Source organism: Pempheris klunzingeri, unplaced genomic scaffold (genome assembly GCF_042242105.1).
Source record: "Pempheris klunzingeri isolate RE-2024b unplaced genomic scaffold, fPemKlu1.hap1 Scaffold_61, whole genome shotgun sequence".
Classification (NCBI taxonomy): domain Eukaryota; kingdom Metazoa; phylum Chordata; class Actinopteri; order Acropomatiformes; family Pempheridae; genus Pempheris; species Pempheris klunzingeri.
In genome coordinates this window covers 78,893-95,245 of record NW_027254965.1, presented here as the reverse complement: position 1 = coordinate 95,245, position 16,353 = coordinate 78,893, and the positions used below count along the sequence as shown (strand labels likewise).

The following is a 16,353-nucleotide window of genomic DNA, read 5'->3' as shown; positions in this document are numbered from 1 at the left end:
TTCCAATAATTAAATGAATTTGACTTTTTTTGCATTCTTCAATGCCTGCTTATGTAGTGTTTCTACTGATTGTAATGTGATTCTACCTGCCTGTGACCAGCTGGTAGGACAGTAGGTTATGTGTGAAAAGACCATGGCATTGATGTGCAACTTCGAGGCCTCTGGAGATCAATTGTTCATAATGTGTCTAAAATTTACCAAATTCAATTTGATTTTGTTCACAACTTTTTTTTTTAACTTGTTTAACGTGTTTTGAATGTGAGCTATGAATCTAATATTATGCCTAAATATTTAAACCTCTGCAGCTTTGCAGTCTCTTTAATTTTTTGAACGGTATCTTCCTTTGATTATCACCTCTCAGTCTAGGCACAAAAATAAACTGAATAACATTCATCCAATAAAAAGAGGGGCACGTCCTTGACTATGTGTGGGTTTTTACAGAGTCCACAGGGAGTTGTGCGTTTCAAGGAGGTGCCTCTTTCTGAAGCACCAATTCAGCCTCACGGTCTAAACTCTTCTATTCAGTAAGACAGAGGGCCCAGAGTACTCTGACCATCTCAGAGTGCAGCAACTCATGCGCAAGTGCGGTAGGAGAGGGGGGACTTCTTTAACTAGTAGAGAGGCAAGGTGCATTTGGATTTTGTGCTGATGAGGGGTGTGGAGTAAGAACAGCACTGGAGGATGCCCAGTGAAAGCTGGAGCCCCCCATCAGAGTTCACTCAGCCCTCCTTAAACAATACTTTCCCTACCTCACCATATCTCCTGCCCACACAAGTGCACCCCCAACCGTCAGATCTCTCCACACACAAGCTGCTTTCCTCTTCTGCCTCTCACTGAACATCACCTCCCCCCACTCCACACTAGTACATACATTAACCCCCATCTGCTGCCAAGTCTCCCCATCCCGCTGCACCTATACCCCACACCAAAAGCTCTTTCCATCACTTTCTCCATTCCACTTTTTCTCTATTTCATCCTCTCTGACCTCCACCTACTCTCCGCAAGCCTGGGAACATAATCCCCCAAATGAGAGGATTTGGCTCAGCAAAATGGACCACAAGCCCAAGACAAGCAAATTAACCACATTTGCCGCCCACCTACCCTTTACAATACCAGCCTGCATAGTTCACTCCTGCATCCACCCACCCAGCTGTAGTTAAGCTTAGCTTCCCGACGGGCAGCACTGAGTGACTGCAACAGGCGACATGCAAGGAAAAAACTCACATCCAGAAAAAGTGCTTAAAAGAGCTAGCATCAGTTATATTATAGGTTTAAGTATGGAATAACCTCTTTTTAGAAAAATGATTTGTCACGCATTCATGTTCAATCTGCCTTCAGTTTCCTTGAGTGGAATAAATTGCCATAAGAGTATTCAAATACTATTGTATGACATTTAATTCTCATGCCGCAGACAGGATGAGATATACAGTACCATGCAGTGACGCAGTTTTCCCCGCTGCCATGGATATTAGGTTGCTGCATATGACATAAGTGATGTATTGGCACTGTGGTTATTATGGGCACAAAACACACATGCAAACACAAACACACAGTGATGGAAGCCAGCTGTGTGGGGCGGCAGGTCTTGGTATGAAGGGAAAAGGGAAAGGATCAGCTCAAGTCCTCACTAACTTACCCCTGGGGCGTCTGGGAGACAACATACGAGAGAAACATCAAATCTGACCACTGCTGAACACTAGTAGTACTATTTAGAACTTGGGACAGAGTCAAATCATACTTTAGTGCATCTGCCATCGCTGTCATCAAACAAAGTGTGGAAAAAACTCTTTTCCACTCCAACTCCTCTATGTAAGCAGACCCATGAGAGTATGGCATAAATAGGCAGAGTATGCTGTGCACTATTCATGACTGAATAAACCACATGCTGTTGGTGATTTACTCTTTCTCAATGAAAAATGGATGAAAAATACTGCAAAAACCTCAGGGCTATGAATAAATTACTGGGAACAGTGCATCATCTTCAACACCGAAGCAGCCACACCCTTATTGAGGCAACCAAAGGGTCCAATATGGCAAAACTGACAGTGTGCATTTTGTAAATTCATATAATAATGCAAGGAAAAAATACAGTCTTTAATCACACCACAATTTGAAGAAGAGTCGTACAGCTCTCTGAACTTTCACTAAAAATGAACAAGAATGCAAACTCCATTTTATTCACAGCATCGGAAGGGGCATTAACACAAAGAGCGTCTGTTTGAATGTGCTTCACTCTTTCACCAGCCACATGAATTTATCATCATCCATCAATATTTTAACTTTCAAGCTACCTGCTTCTCACCTCCACAGGGAACAACAAAAACACACAGACTCTCTCTGACTCACATGTAGCCACCCAGAGATTGCACGAACAAGGACAGGGGCTGTGGCAGCACCTTTCTCTACACCGTTCTCATTCTGTAGTCCCAGAATTAAAGGCACAGAAAATAATCTTCAACTCATTCAAGTGTCTAACATTCAAGCGGTGTCTAAACGCAAGACATTCGTTCATTGTGTGGTTGACGAGAAAGACACCATGAGGTGAAGAGCGCAGACTAGGAGAGAGTAGACAATATATGAAGACATTATGACATTTGTGAGCAGAGCGTTTGATGACTTCAGGTGAAGCCTAGAACCAGTGTTAGTGTAGTGGGATACTTTTCGTTTGCCTTCCTTCTTGGAGGTTAGAGTGCAGGGTCAGCTTCAGTACACTGTCCTGGCAGCTGGTAGCTTTTCAGGATTTTGCTCAGTATTTCAGTAGTGCGGATTGTTTAGGTTTCTGAAGATGTTCCCTTTATAGTGATCTGCTATCATGGTGAATCAGCTTCTCTTCTAAACTGTATTTGTCCCAACTGACCTTTTACAGTTGGGAGACACAAACCAGATACACAGTGCAGCTTAAGCCATGCACCATTTCTGTCTTAGTTATTTATTAATGTATTAACTGGAGAATAATATTAGTGCTATTGCTTCTTTAGAAAGAAACCATCACACTTGCTCTATGATCCTGTAGGACTTTTCCAAATATTCTTTCATAAACTGAGTTTGGACACTGTAAACTATTCTTCTTACTGAATGTCTTGCTGATGATTATCTGCACTGATCCTGACGGCACACAAAAACATTTCCTCGCTACAAAAAGTGCAAACGAATTTCAGACATATGCATGACTGACATTGTGGTTCGGTCTTAAAATATTTAGAAATTCAATGTTATCAACACAGCAAAGTCAGTGTTTTACTACAAACTGAAAGTTTACAACAAATATACATTGTGGCTATGAGGCAACAGTAAGAACAGCACAACCAAGCCCACACTTGGTTTTTTTAGGCTATTTCACTCCATCATTAAATCCAAAACCTGTCACATAAATTGTATATTTTAGAAAGTTATTTAGAAGGTTTGTAAAACTGCAACAGATTTACTGCACAAAAGTAATGGATCACTTGAGAATTAAGCACCTACATTTGGAAAGCTGATGTGTCAGAGCAGAGTCTCGCTTTCCAGGGAGGGAGAGAGAGTATAATGTTGGAGAAAGATCGGGAGAATGAGTTACAATGTGTGTTAGTCTCTGTTAGCATCGTGTGTGTGTGTTTGTGTGTGTGTGTGTGGTGGAGACAGACAAGCTGAAACTCATCATTGATGCTGTTTATTGACTCAGCTCTGGATGACAGCAGTCTAGACATCACACAGCTCACTTCCTTCACACTATAACAAACCAAATTGACATGACCATACACTTCACTTTCTGTCTTTGTGTCACACTCCTGGTGGTTAACACAGCAAGTTCTATGTAGCTTGAGGTGTGAAGAGGAAAACTTCAGGAAAGAGGAGGAGAAAGAACCATAAAGCACTAAACCGTAGCCCAGCATGTAAGGGTATACCTTGTGGAAGTAGACATAACAATAACTTCTTCTAGGCAAACATGTGACCGACTCAAGTCTCCTTTTTCCCCTCAGTGCGGGCAGTGCCAATGGCAAAGTACTTAGCAAGACACACAGGAGCTACTGTTTCTCCATTTTCAAGATGTTCCAACTTGCTGATACACTATTCTTAGTACAGAGGCACTGTTCCCTGCCAACTCATACAGTCTAGAAATAATAATCAACATTCAATATTTTCTAAGGATGAGGAACAAAAATGTAATTGTTACGAGGGAACTGCTTTCACTCTCTGACTGTCATTTTACATCAATAGCCAACATGACAGCCAAAGTCAGTGACCACTCACAATTGCTGACAATTGCTGTGGTATGCTGGGGCTTATTGGGGGTCAAAGGTTAGACTTCATTAAAAACCAATACTGGAGACTTGGGATTATTCCCCTGCTGAGTCTTTGATCAGAAAAGAAGGGGCCCAGCTAAGAGCCAGTGTCACCCTGGGTTAAGCCTAGCCTCTAAGCCTGAAGCTCCAGTAGTCTGACAACAATGTCTCTCGTCAGTGAAGTCAGAACAGAATTAAATTTGTACAAATTACCATATGATATAATCCTGTTAGATCCATTAGAAAAGTTCAGTGGGATGACATGATTTGTCTGTTCCCTTCAAAATGATCTATATCTACATATAATCAGAAACATATAGGTGATTCTGATAACCTGTATAGTTATTGTTTGGTCAAATTTAGGCAAACACCTGTGATCCACAAGTTGGATACTCTTTTTATATATATTTGTCTAAATAAATGCAGTTAAACTGTGATAAAAAAGATCCTTAGGGCAAACCATTATGTAAGCAATTATTTATGCTTGAATGTTCCTGTACCTTGTTTGCTGTTCTTTCTTAAAGACTGTTGAATGTCCTTGTCATGCTCCTTAGTGCATTTTAATCAAATCACTTTTCTTGCCACTGCTGACCCCTAAATGCGCACATCAGCAGTGCCAGCTGAGCCCATAAACATTGTGCGTTCTGACATTTAACAATGGATTAACTGACCTTGTCAATCTCAGGGGAGTCTGGGGGAAGGAGGGGCTTGATCGATTGATCTGGGGCTTCTCTTTAAATGGGGCTTCTGGTGTTAAGATGAGGTCAAACAGAAGGGATCCATGAGCCTCCATCCTTCCACCCAGATTTATACCTTCAATCAGAACCTTGACTCTGACGTAAACCCAATAATTCCCATTTAGCCTTGGACTGTTCTGTCCTTACTGAGTTCAATCTGCCTACTCTAAGTCATTGAAGGCCACAAAAGGTGGCGGGAGGGCGGAGATGGATAACAAAAAAATGAGACGGAAAAATAAAAAAAACAAGACAAAGTAAAAGTTGAAAAAGGAGAGAAAAACTTGATACAAGACCACTGGCTTCCATTGATAAGAAAGGAGCAGAGGGCCCTATCATTCATTATGTTGACGTTTTTGACGAAGGAGAATAAAGCGTGTCTACAAATGAACATCAGTCAACACTGAGTTCACTCTATGTCATTATTTGCCTGTTGCATGGTTGAAGGCTCCATCGACAATCTTAACACGAAGAGAAAAGCTTTTTTTCTCATGTCAGTTGCTGCTTTGACAACAATGAGACTGAAGTGCTCCGGCTGATGTGTTCTGTCTGTCCTCCCTTTCTTGTTCACACCTCTCCTGTACAGATCCTGCCTTGTGTATGTCTTTCTATACTCATCCACACAGCTTCCTCTAGCTCCAGCAAGAGACTCACTTTGCCAAGGCCCCAGGGAGGCTGGTAAAACAGCACCAATTCCACACTAATTAGTCAAGAGGAAATTGCACCTCATTTTAGCTTATTGCTGGACACGTAGCACAAATGTGACACAACATGTCTTTCATCCTGTCCAGTCAGCCCAGGTTTTGACTCTAACTCTACAATACCATAGTACATTCCTATCTGCATTTCTTTCCAGAATAAAAGAAGCTACATATTTTTCGCCAGAATCAAGCATTTGCATTTTTTCCAAGTAAGACTAACAACTCCACCCTTCATTCCACCACTGGCCTCCCATATTTTCCCTCATCCCTCAGGTACGTCTTTGGACACACGTTATTTGACTTCTGCTGCAGTCTGCCAGGTGCAGCCATATAATTTTAACAAGATTCTTAACATCCGCCTCATAAATAATCTTGTGGCAAGTAGCATTTAGGATTAATGTTCCACCTGTATAGCAATGAGCCCAATATTTCATTGATGTAAACACTTCACAGCCTACCTGAGTTTTAGCGGATCAAATTTCATGTCCCATGAAAAGCATTTATCAAAAAGAGTGACCCGCAGACAAAAACAAGTCATCATGAAAGGGTAGTGTGTTTAGTTTCACTGGTAAGTAGAAAGCCTGCATTCCTGTAAGCTAATATAAGGCACTCACTAACCACGAAGACTTCCAAATAAGGTTGGTAGAACCACTACAACCTGCAGAAAGAGAAGGGGTTATTATTGTATGACCCCCTTAGCTGGAGTATCGATAACTGCTGGGCTTGTCATGGTTGAGTGAGGTAGGCTGTTACCTGGAGGGAAGACAGAAACAACACACATCCATCTCCATCTCTGATTACACCACTGGTAGCATGCACTCCACAGTGAAGTAACGTCAATATTAGGCAAGCAAATCTGGCTAAGAGCAAAGAGAAATGCAGAAATGATTAGAGAAGAGAGGAGAGGAGAAGAGAGAAGAAGCTTGCAGCATCCTCTTTTGTGAAAATATGTGGGGAAAATGGTCCAGCTGTCCAATTAAGCAAAAGCTTCAACCCAGAAACTCATGCCCAGGAAGGAACCCTTGGCCCTGCTTTCAGTACCGAGTGTATCACGCCACATTAGTCAGACACCATTCTCTGCCAAGGCATCAAACACAAAACACAGACGCCGCTCTCCAAGTCTAAAATCTCGTTTATCCACCCTTCCTCTCCCTAATCCCTTTACCTCATCCTCATCCAAGCCTCATGTTCTTCTGCTTGGGTGCCTCATCATGTTGCCCATAGATGTATGGTCTTAAGTGACCCGTGGGTGAATAAAGATGAAGGCAAGCACTGTTACAGTGAGCGGACACATTCTGGTAATGCTGCTGATTGCAGACAAAAACAAACAAAGGAACTCGGTAAACCATCCCGACATGCACAGTCATTCTATTTCTGTCTTTGGCCTCTTGACCTCTACGTTGAATGGCTCTGCCCCGCTGCCCGTGATCCCACAGGGTTAGATTGCCCAACCTGCCATCTCTAATCATACCACATTTTATGTCTCCATCCAATTGGGAAACATTATATAAATGCGTCATTGTGTTTTCATAATTATGGTGGATGCATTGAATATGACCACTCTGAGTGTTGTAAACATGGGTTTAAATGACTGTTAATGAGGGCTTAGTTTTCTAATCTAGGTCTGCATAGCGTTCACTGTTTCAAGTTTCCGCTACTTACTGCAGCTATAAAGCCATCTGTATGTGAATAACCACTCTGTATAAAACATGGCAGTCTCTCCACTGTTAATGATGTGCTTTATTTTGGAGATGCATTACAAACTAGCCCCGTGCCAAACCTCATACCGCTACTGAATATTTTGCCTTGTTTGTTTAAAACAATCAAATTGAGTGGAAAAAGGACACACTGAACTTCACCACTCTGAATATGTAACAAAGCATAATTGAGAACACAATGTTAGCTACATTGTTAAATTGAGTAATTAACCAAAGCCACAGCAGTGTATTATCATGCTTGGCTCCCTCACTCTCTGGTATGTGGTCTGCCACGCTGCTGCATTATATATTGTCTTGTGATGGGAGTTAGCAATATACAGAAGAAGCAGCTCAACTCCAATTCAATATTATTTTGAAAGTAGAGCTCATGGGATATATAAGCCCATATTACACCACAGAACAATAATAATATTATGAACAAAACATGCAAGCCTTTTTTATTTATACTTCCAATTTGTAATATTTCTTTATGCCACAGCCTTCACATGGGGTTTCTGTTCCTTTTTTCTTTGTTAACACTGTCTGACTTGTACTAGACTAGAAATTGAGATATCATGGTGCCTTTGGAGGTATATGCTCAGCAACCTTTTGACTGCTGTCACTCTCACTTGCACAGATGAACTTATCACAGCCTGGGCTCCACCCTGCACTCCAGCAATGCAAGGGGGAGAAGTGGAAATGAATGGCACACTTAAAGAATCCTCTCGAAGCAAAGTGAAACTCACCTCAGGACATCAGGGTCACTATTGCACTCTGCACTAGATACTCTGTCACCTTCCCTTCGTAAACAAGATAGAGGAAAAATGAACAGGCCGCAGGCTCCTTTTTCTACAGTGTTAACTGGAGGCATCCTCATCACTCTCCCACAGGTCAATAAATATTATCATCCGAGCATGTCATATTCATTTGGTAACTGCAATCAATTGGTCCCACTGCTGTTGTCTCACATACTGCTGAAAACATGAAATTTCAGAAATGCAAGCTTGAACATATTTCATTGGCCAACACAGTGCATTGCCAAATGGCATCACATTGTGTTGAAAGAAAAGCTGAGCCAGGTTCAACTTTTTTTCCTAAACTTTCTTTTTATGGAAGCCATGTGCATTGGACCCCAACACTGAGCCAATGCAGTAGTCTCAGTAAAATTAATAAGAAGGCTGTTTTCTCACACAGTGCTGGTTGGTCTTATCCTGTAATTGTTGCAACTATTACTGCTTGCACACTGTAAAAGTGTTACTCAAACAACAGTGTTCAGTGTGCCAGATCATTCAGCTTTATGCTAAAAAAGGAATAATACTGGAACAATGTTATAGTACAAAATACAAATACAGCAAGGAAGAATACACACTAATGAGTATTAAGAGGTTTGGGTTGTTTAGTAACAGCAGTTTCAGGCGTCTGCTTTATAGCTTTTATACATTATGTAGCTAAAGCAACAAGCTGAATGCTTGTTTTTTTCAGGCCTGTAAGACACTGTTACAGAATAAAAACAGTGATGATGATCTGTAAAAGTACTGCGGTAAGCTAAAGAAAATTAACTTTCCTATTCTCTGCTAATGTCAAGTCTGAAGATAAACCAGTTGGGAGACACTTTAATGTCTAATTTCCAGGCGGCATTCTGCAGTAAAAGCAGATAAGTGTGATAACAGAGAAGCAGTAGATAATGTGTTAATCGGTGTAACAGACATGTCGATTCATCATGTCTTAATTAGTATTGCCTTCATTAACTTTATCTTAATAATGCTCTGCTAAAATTAATGAGTCATTTAGCTAATTAGGCTATCTGTGTGTGTGTGTGTGTGTGTGTGTGTGTAGTTCTGTGCCTTGGAGCAACTTTAGCAAATGCCAAATAATCACTTAAGTTAATTTAATAAGGCTTTGTCCTTCAATGACAAAGGCTGACTTTTATTCAGAATAGCAGTCTAACCACAGAGGGTTTCCTGGAATGTATGTTTTCTGAGTGTGTGTGTGAGAGCATGTGCAGGCATGTCTTCACGTGTCAGTTAATGTGTGCACTATGTGGTGTGACAGGGGTGTCATAGGAAATATGGATGAACACGTCTGGAGGCAAAAAAGGGTCATTAATATTTTGAGTGTGTGAAAATGATGTTGACAAATAATTTTACAGCCTGTAGTGGGCTGCTATTGTGAGAATATCTATCTATCTATCTATCTATCTATTATATCTGCTCTGTTAAACATGCCCAAACACCATGTTCCCCCGTGCTGCCTGCGCCCAGAGAAAAGGGAAAATCTGATACTTTGTCACAGTTTGCAAACAGAAGCATCCGGTGGGTCAAAGGGGTTCACCTAATGGGTCAGCTAGCATGAACTATCAGAGCACCAATCTGTGTCAGCAACAAGAGGGCTCTGGGAAGGAAGGATGGTGTGTGGCTGAGATGAAAAGAGCTGAGCGCTGAAACAAGGGAATTTTAAAAAGCGCATGCAGATTGAAACAGGGACCAAGTAATCCTAAAAGGGAGGATTGAGATGGATAAATGGAAAAAGTGAAAAGAGAGCAGATGGAGGTTCAAGAAAACAGGAGCTACATACAATAGGAGCTCAGACCTACTCCAGTTTTGCAAAATACATGAAACAAATACCTCCCTGGAAATTTGCAGAAGCACATGTTTGCACTAAATCCAGCTGACTTTAAACCATTACTTTGAAGATGACAGGCAGCTGAAAAAAAGAACTTGTTACCCACTATTTTGAGATAAGTTTGGAGTGACTTGGGGGAAATCTGAGCTGGTGTGAAGGGGGTAGTTTTTCCAAGATAACCTGGGAGATGGGAACTGACAGCGGGTCAGAGATTTGGACACAGATAAGATACGTTATCACATTGATGTCACCTCAAAGGAGGATTTTGTTTCAACAATAACAAATCTATCAAATGAGTCACAATATAACAGGAAAAACACCTGTGTTGTTGCAAAGAAAATCGACAAATGACGGGCCATCGTCTCAGCCATCTTTCAGTCCTAACAATTGCAATTTATGGAAAATATCCCAAACTGGGATATTTTCAGGAAAGCTGTCTACAAAAGCAGTAACTGATCCATACATAGCTCATTTTATAAGAGTTTATCAGAAGAGATGAAGATCAATATTGGCCTCATATATTAATCTCTTGAAGTTCAGCAATAAGGAGGTGCTCAAACTCAACAACTAACTTTATCTTATATATAAGCAACAGTACGCATCATTATATTGACAAATTCAGCATCAGTGCTCTTGCAATTTTTCACCATCAAACCATCAAGGTAATGTTCTGCTGCACCACACAGCAAGCTATTGAGCTAGACGTAAGCTAATTAAACTTTGCCGCAAATATTGTTTTTTTTTAAGCTGATACTTGTGGTAGATGTATAGTTCTCAAGCATAACGACAAAAATGTTTGAGCTTTGAGAAATTTAAACTAAGCTGGGGTCCTTTATCACTTACAAGTTTCCATGTTTATTTGAGGGCATCTTTAATAAATTCTAACAGTTTATAGGTTATAACCACATGAAACAACATCAATAGTAATCAAATATAGAAAGCATTTAATTGTTCTATTAAAGGCAGTGCTGCGTATGCCAAAGAAAACTTTCATATATCCAGAGCTTAAGATACAGTATAGCCAACAGGGGATTTGTTAATTTAGGGATGAGCCACTGGGAGCATGGGAGCCCCTCTGCCCCCACATAATAGGAAAATTACTACAGGCAACAGTGTGTCTCCTCTTGTTCTTCCGTGACTACATGCTGCTACATGTCACTTGGATCATGATCAGGTGACACTTCTGTTTAGAGTAAATAGGCTGCAATATAGTATATTATTACGTTTTTATCATATATATTTTAGAGGATATCCAAAATGAAACTGACACAAGGGTGTGACTCAGAGAAAGATTTGATTTAATTTGATTTGAATTGAAAATGTTTTTCAGAACAGATGGCCGTGCCATTGTTAAACTATCCAGTCTTGATTTGTAAGTATCAATTAATCATTGGTTTTATGCCCTGAAAACATTTACATTTACATTCATCCACTTTTGATTTTAAACGTACTTTTTGCACATCTCCATTGAAAATACTTAATTTACTTAAGTTTATACTTAATCAGCCCCTAACAAAGCTGCTTACATGGGGAATGGCATCTCCCCTCATTTCGCCTACTGACTATAGGACAGTATAAGAAAACTGTCTACCTCCTTTAGAAACTACTCAGCAGACTGTTGACATTGGACTGATTCTGTCTGGATCCTTAACAAAGACTCATTGGGGAGAAATATTTAACTGCCAGCAATTTTTTAAAAGGAATTTCTGTTTCATAATGAATCCACAATAACTACTCAGGATTTGCTGTTCACGCCAGTGACAGACTGTGGTGGGAGTAAACTAGTAGCACATTTCTTTTGAGTTATCTTAAGGCTCAATTAGCCCTCTGCATATTGACCCTAAAACAGTGTATGAAGAGGGTGTAATGAGAGGAAATAACATAAGTGACTCCATGCTTTCTGCCACCCTGAAACAAGGTCTAAGTATGCTGATTGTCTTATGCTGTCTTATGCTGCTACATGCTGTATTGTGAAGCCCCTTGAGGCAAATATGTGATTTGTGGTGTTGGGATATAAAATCAACTTGACCTGACATTCCCAGTTGTGTCGTTAACCGCTTCACTTCAAAATGCAGCACTAGTGTACTGATGTTATTTTAAAATGGAGTCACACAGACTTTTAAAACTTCTTATGGCCTTCTCACAGTGTGATCTGAGAAATTTCAAAGCACAACAGGATTTCTTTGACTGAACTTGTGCTCAAAGGCGGTTTATCCTGCTTGAGATGTGTTTTTGCATATTTCATATTCAAACCTTCTGCTGTTTTCCCTTAGAAACCATTCACATTTGGCAGGATTCTGGTTGAGCAGTAGCAGAATAGTTATGCTAACCCCTCTTAACCTCACCTCCATGTGGTAACAGTCAGCTACACTTAATGAGAGGTATTCTGTTGCATTGTGCCCAGAGAAACAAAAACCATGTGCATGGCTCAGGCTTTGCAACAGCTGACCATGTGAGGAGAAAAAATTAGACTAAATGTCAGGAGACAATGCATTTTCAGTTCTAGCTGGCCCAAATATAATGCTTAGACAGAGATTCAGCACTCTGTGTATCCCAGAAAGCAGGCTGCACTAGAGCTGGGACGATACTGGGATGATACTGACATTTGCTTTGATTTAATAATGTAACAGAAAATGTGAGTAATTTGTCACTCCCTCTGTGTTGTTTCTCTGTTTTTCTTACATTCTTGGATTTAGTTTGTAATGATGTTTAAGATAGGGAGTGGTCTTGAGAGTACTAGTCTGTTCTCCCTGTCTCTCTCCTGAGACAGGGCAGCTGTCCACTGTGTGTCTCCCTAATGGCGTGTGCATCTGTGTGTATGTGTTACAGTATTTGGACCAGTCTGAGCCACTGTCAGCACCTTAACTAGTCCCCACAGTGCAGCATGGCAGTAAATAAGCTTTCACGCCTTTCAGCCTCCCACTTAAGAGAACATATCCCTGTACATAGCTTTTAATTAGAGACTTAAAAGATCAGTGTAAACACACAGAGAAGTGAGGAATAACATCCCTTAGAGTACCGCACAATTTGCGGTACTCTCTGACTAACTTTTGACAGCATACATCATCAGTACACCCCAAGGGCTGATTTTCTTGACCATGAATTCTCTGTCTCATTGATGTGGATATTTAGGAGTTTGGTTAACCTATCTCGTGGGGGCTGATGGTTATGTAAATATAAACTGCACTGAGTCAAGTTTGGGGTATTTTTATGCTTCATCATGTTATAGAAGCAGAATATCTCATCTAAAAAACTCGACAGAAACTTAAATATGCAGTAACTTGAACATAGATATAACATGGTTATATTACATGATTACCATAGTTAATCATGTAATATCTGATGGAATTATGATTGCCTTAAGTTCTAAAATAAATACTGCAAATTTGAAACATGGCTCCCCAGAAACCCACAAAATCAATGGTATGTGAAATGTAAAACAAGTGTCACATGGAAAAGATTTCCTAGAGCGTCACACCTTAATAAAACACAACGACTGCGAGTGTTTTCCTCTGCTGAAAATCCCTGTTTAACTTCAAGCCAGTATGCTAATTATGAGGCTCTACAGACTCAATAAAAGCCTTGAGTTTATTACTGAACATTGGACACTTCATAATTCCATAAACTGGGCTGCCATCATAAATCACACACACACACACACACACACAGATGTTCTCCTAGTTACTACTCTGATGTGATGTACACACACAAAAAAAACCGCCAGGTTGTGTTATGAGATGACAAGATGAAATGTGGGATTATGTGTTATGTTATGTTATCACATGGCACACCAGCCCCCCAGGGTGAATATTCAGGTTCAGTCTCCATGTCCGTTACTCAGCCCAACAACACTAACAAACTGTGATTGAGACTCATTTTATTGCCATGACAAAAGATGCAATCATTGAACTCCTTACCCTGACAGCGTGATATCAGCGATGACAAGACAATAGATCTCTCTGTGAATAACTCATGGTCGTCCTGTCTCTTGTCCAGGATAGACATATCAAATCTCCTGTAATAACACTGTGAGAACGCAGCTGAAACAAACAAAAAGGTGTGCACTTACAATTTCAATCCAGATCGATGTTTTTATAGTCCTGTGAAATCTGAAAGAGTGTCTCTGAGTGCATGAGAGAGAGACTGTGGATGAGTGTGTTTTGAGTCCACCCTTGTAGTAGTGTTGGGGGTTGGAGTAACAGCAGATGAGTTTAAGTGGGCAGTAATATCAGTCCTCGCTACATCACTCTACCATCTGCCAACTACTGATCATTAGCATTTCTCTTTCTCTCTCTTTCTCTCTCTCCCTCTGTCTTTCAGACATAAATACACTTGTGCTTACATGTGTGTACACACACAGTTCCTTCCTTGGTTACTGCTCTGATGTGAAAAATCATACTGTTGTGTGAAAGTGTTGATGTGTCTCAAAGAATCACCTGGGAGAAGAGTGGTGACGTCAGCCGCTCTCTGAGGAGGGCGGGCAGGTGGGGTGGGTTGGCATTGGGCATGCCCGCCTGCTGCCTGCCTCTGTGGGGAATCTGGGAGTATACAGTATTTGGCAAAGAGTGAGAGCAAGATGGGGAGAGATGGGTAGGCAGGTATACAGATTGAATGAATAGAGTGGGTGGGGAATCACAGATGTGAACGTGTCCCTACGGAGAAAGGATGTGCAGGGATACAAACATTGTACCGCAGAGATCCAGTGAGGGAAGAGAGACTCATCCGTGACTCATTCATGGAGACTGTGTGACCGACTGTGTGTTCCAGATGCCACAGACACATAAAAAGGCTTCAGCCTATGATTCCCAAATGACAAAGATTTACAACTCTCCAAAGTGCTGTACACAGTAGAAAAGCCTGCCTGGTAACCATTCAGAATATTCCATCTTAATGGCAAATCTTTCCCTTACAACAGTCCAACATATGACTTCATTTGACCCGTTTTCTGTATGTCCTCATTCAGAAAACAAACACACACAAACAAATCAAGGAGTATTAATTTGGAGACACATGTCATCACGTTCGATTAATGCAGTTCAATGTCAGAGCCTATTAATAAGATGTCCACTGAGCCTAGACCACAATCCACTCAGCTTGAGCTTCCATAAAAACACAGAGAGAGAAATGGAACCACATACAGTCTTGGCATTGCATGTGGTTTTTCATTAGCATACACTGTCACCACCATGCGGTAATGGAATAGCTACATATCCAGCACCTACAGAGCAGCTACTTTCAGAATTACACACCTCGCCACAAGGCCACTTCTGAAGCATTACTTGCATTGATTCATTTATTTACAAATCTACAATGTAATCAGAATCATAAATCAAAACACATGGACCACACCACACGCTGTATTTCCTTCTGCCTGTATGTATTCTGCTATTTGTATATTTACGTGTGTTTGTGGAAATGAATCCATGCTTGTTATGATCTCATAGTAGCTCCACGTGCAGATTGCAGTAAATGTGAACAACAACAAAAATAAAGAAATAAAATTATGAGTTTGATAATGTTCTGGCCAAAAACAGCAGTGCATTTAAACAACAAATCTTGCAGGTGTGTTGCTACAGGTAAATGGGTCAGTTGACATAATAGGCAAATCAAATTCCAAATACTGCACAGTGGTTTATAATATTGTGGAAAGCTATCACCACCACCAGGTCACGTTACAAGATACATTATATCTTATCTGAAATGACATTTTGCATATTTGATCATATTGGGTCAACTATTTTGGCAGAGCCCTCCGTGTTGCCACCCCTGCTGGGCCAACAATGAATGAGGAAGGCCTGTTCTTTTATGCATTGCTGATGTCGGCCTGGACACAGTTTTACTCCTCACAGTACAATTATGTCAGGCACACACTTCCAAGGTCATACTGAGCGCAAATGACAGTGAGATCCTTGACAGCATGTCAATATTGTCAACTCAGGACTTTTAGCCAATCAATAGTGAAGACACCAGACCAGCTTTCACTGCGCAAAGACACAAAGTCAGATCTGTTTTCATCACTCATCAGCTAGTAATGGAACTATGGTAATCTGATACAAGAGATGTTTCTTTAAACCATAAATTCTTTACATGTCTGCCCTTCACTCAGAGGATTTGATGTAGATAGTGCCCATTTCAAATACTTTCCAGTCAGCACTACTTACCTGGCAGCACAATGGTGAAGCCCCAACAATTACATACAACCACACACACAATGCACTCGTGTGTGGCTTCTATTAATGTTGTCCAGGAAAGTGGGTATATGGTTCTGAAATAGGCAATTACAGAGACCACAGTAACCGATAAAGGCTTGGCATATTATGCATGAGTTACTGGTTAG

At 40.7% G+C, this 16,353-nt stretch overlaps 1 protein-coding gene across 1 annotated transcript in view; it reads right to left on the bottom strand.

Moving 5' to 3' along the window:
* LOC139224823 (semaphorin-3ab-like) overlaps positions 1–14,144 on the bottom strand; it is a 41,445-nt gene extending 27,301 nt beyond the window's left edge. Inside the window, exon 1 of the mRNA XM_070856131.1 lies at positions 14,086–14,144. The gene's annotated coding sequence lies outside the window, so the exon portion shown is untranslated. The remainder of the gene's footprint in view (positions 1–14,085) is intronic.
* Between the last annotated feature and the right edge of the window lie 2,209 nt (positions 14,145–16,353).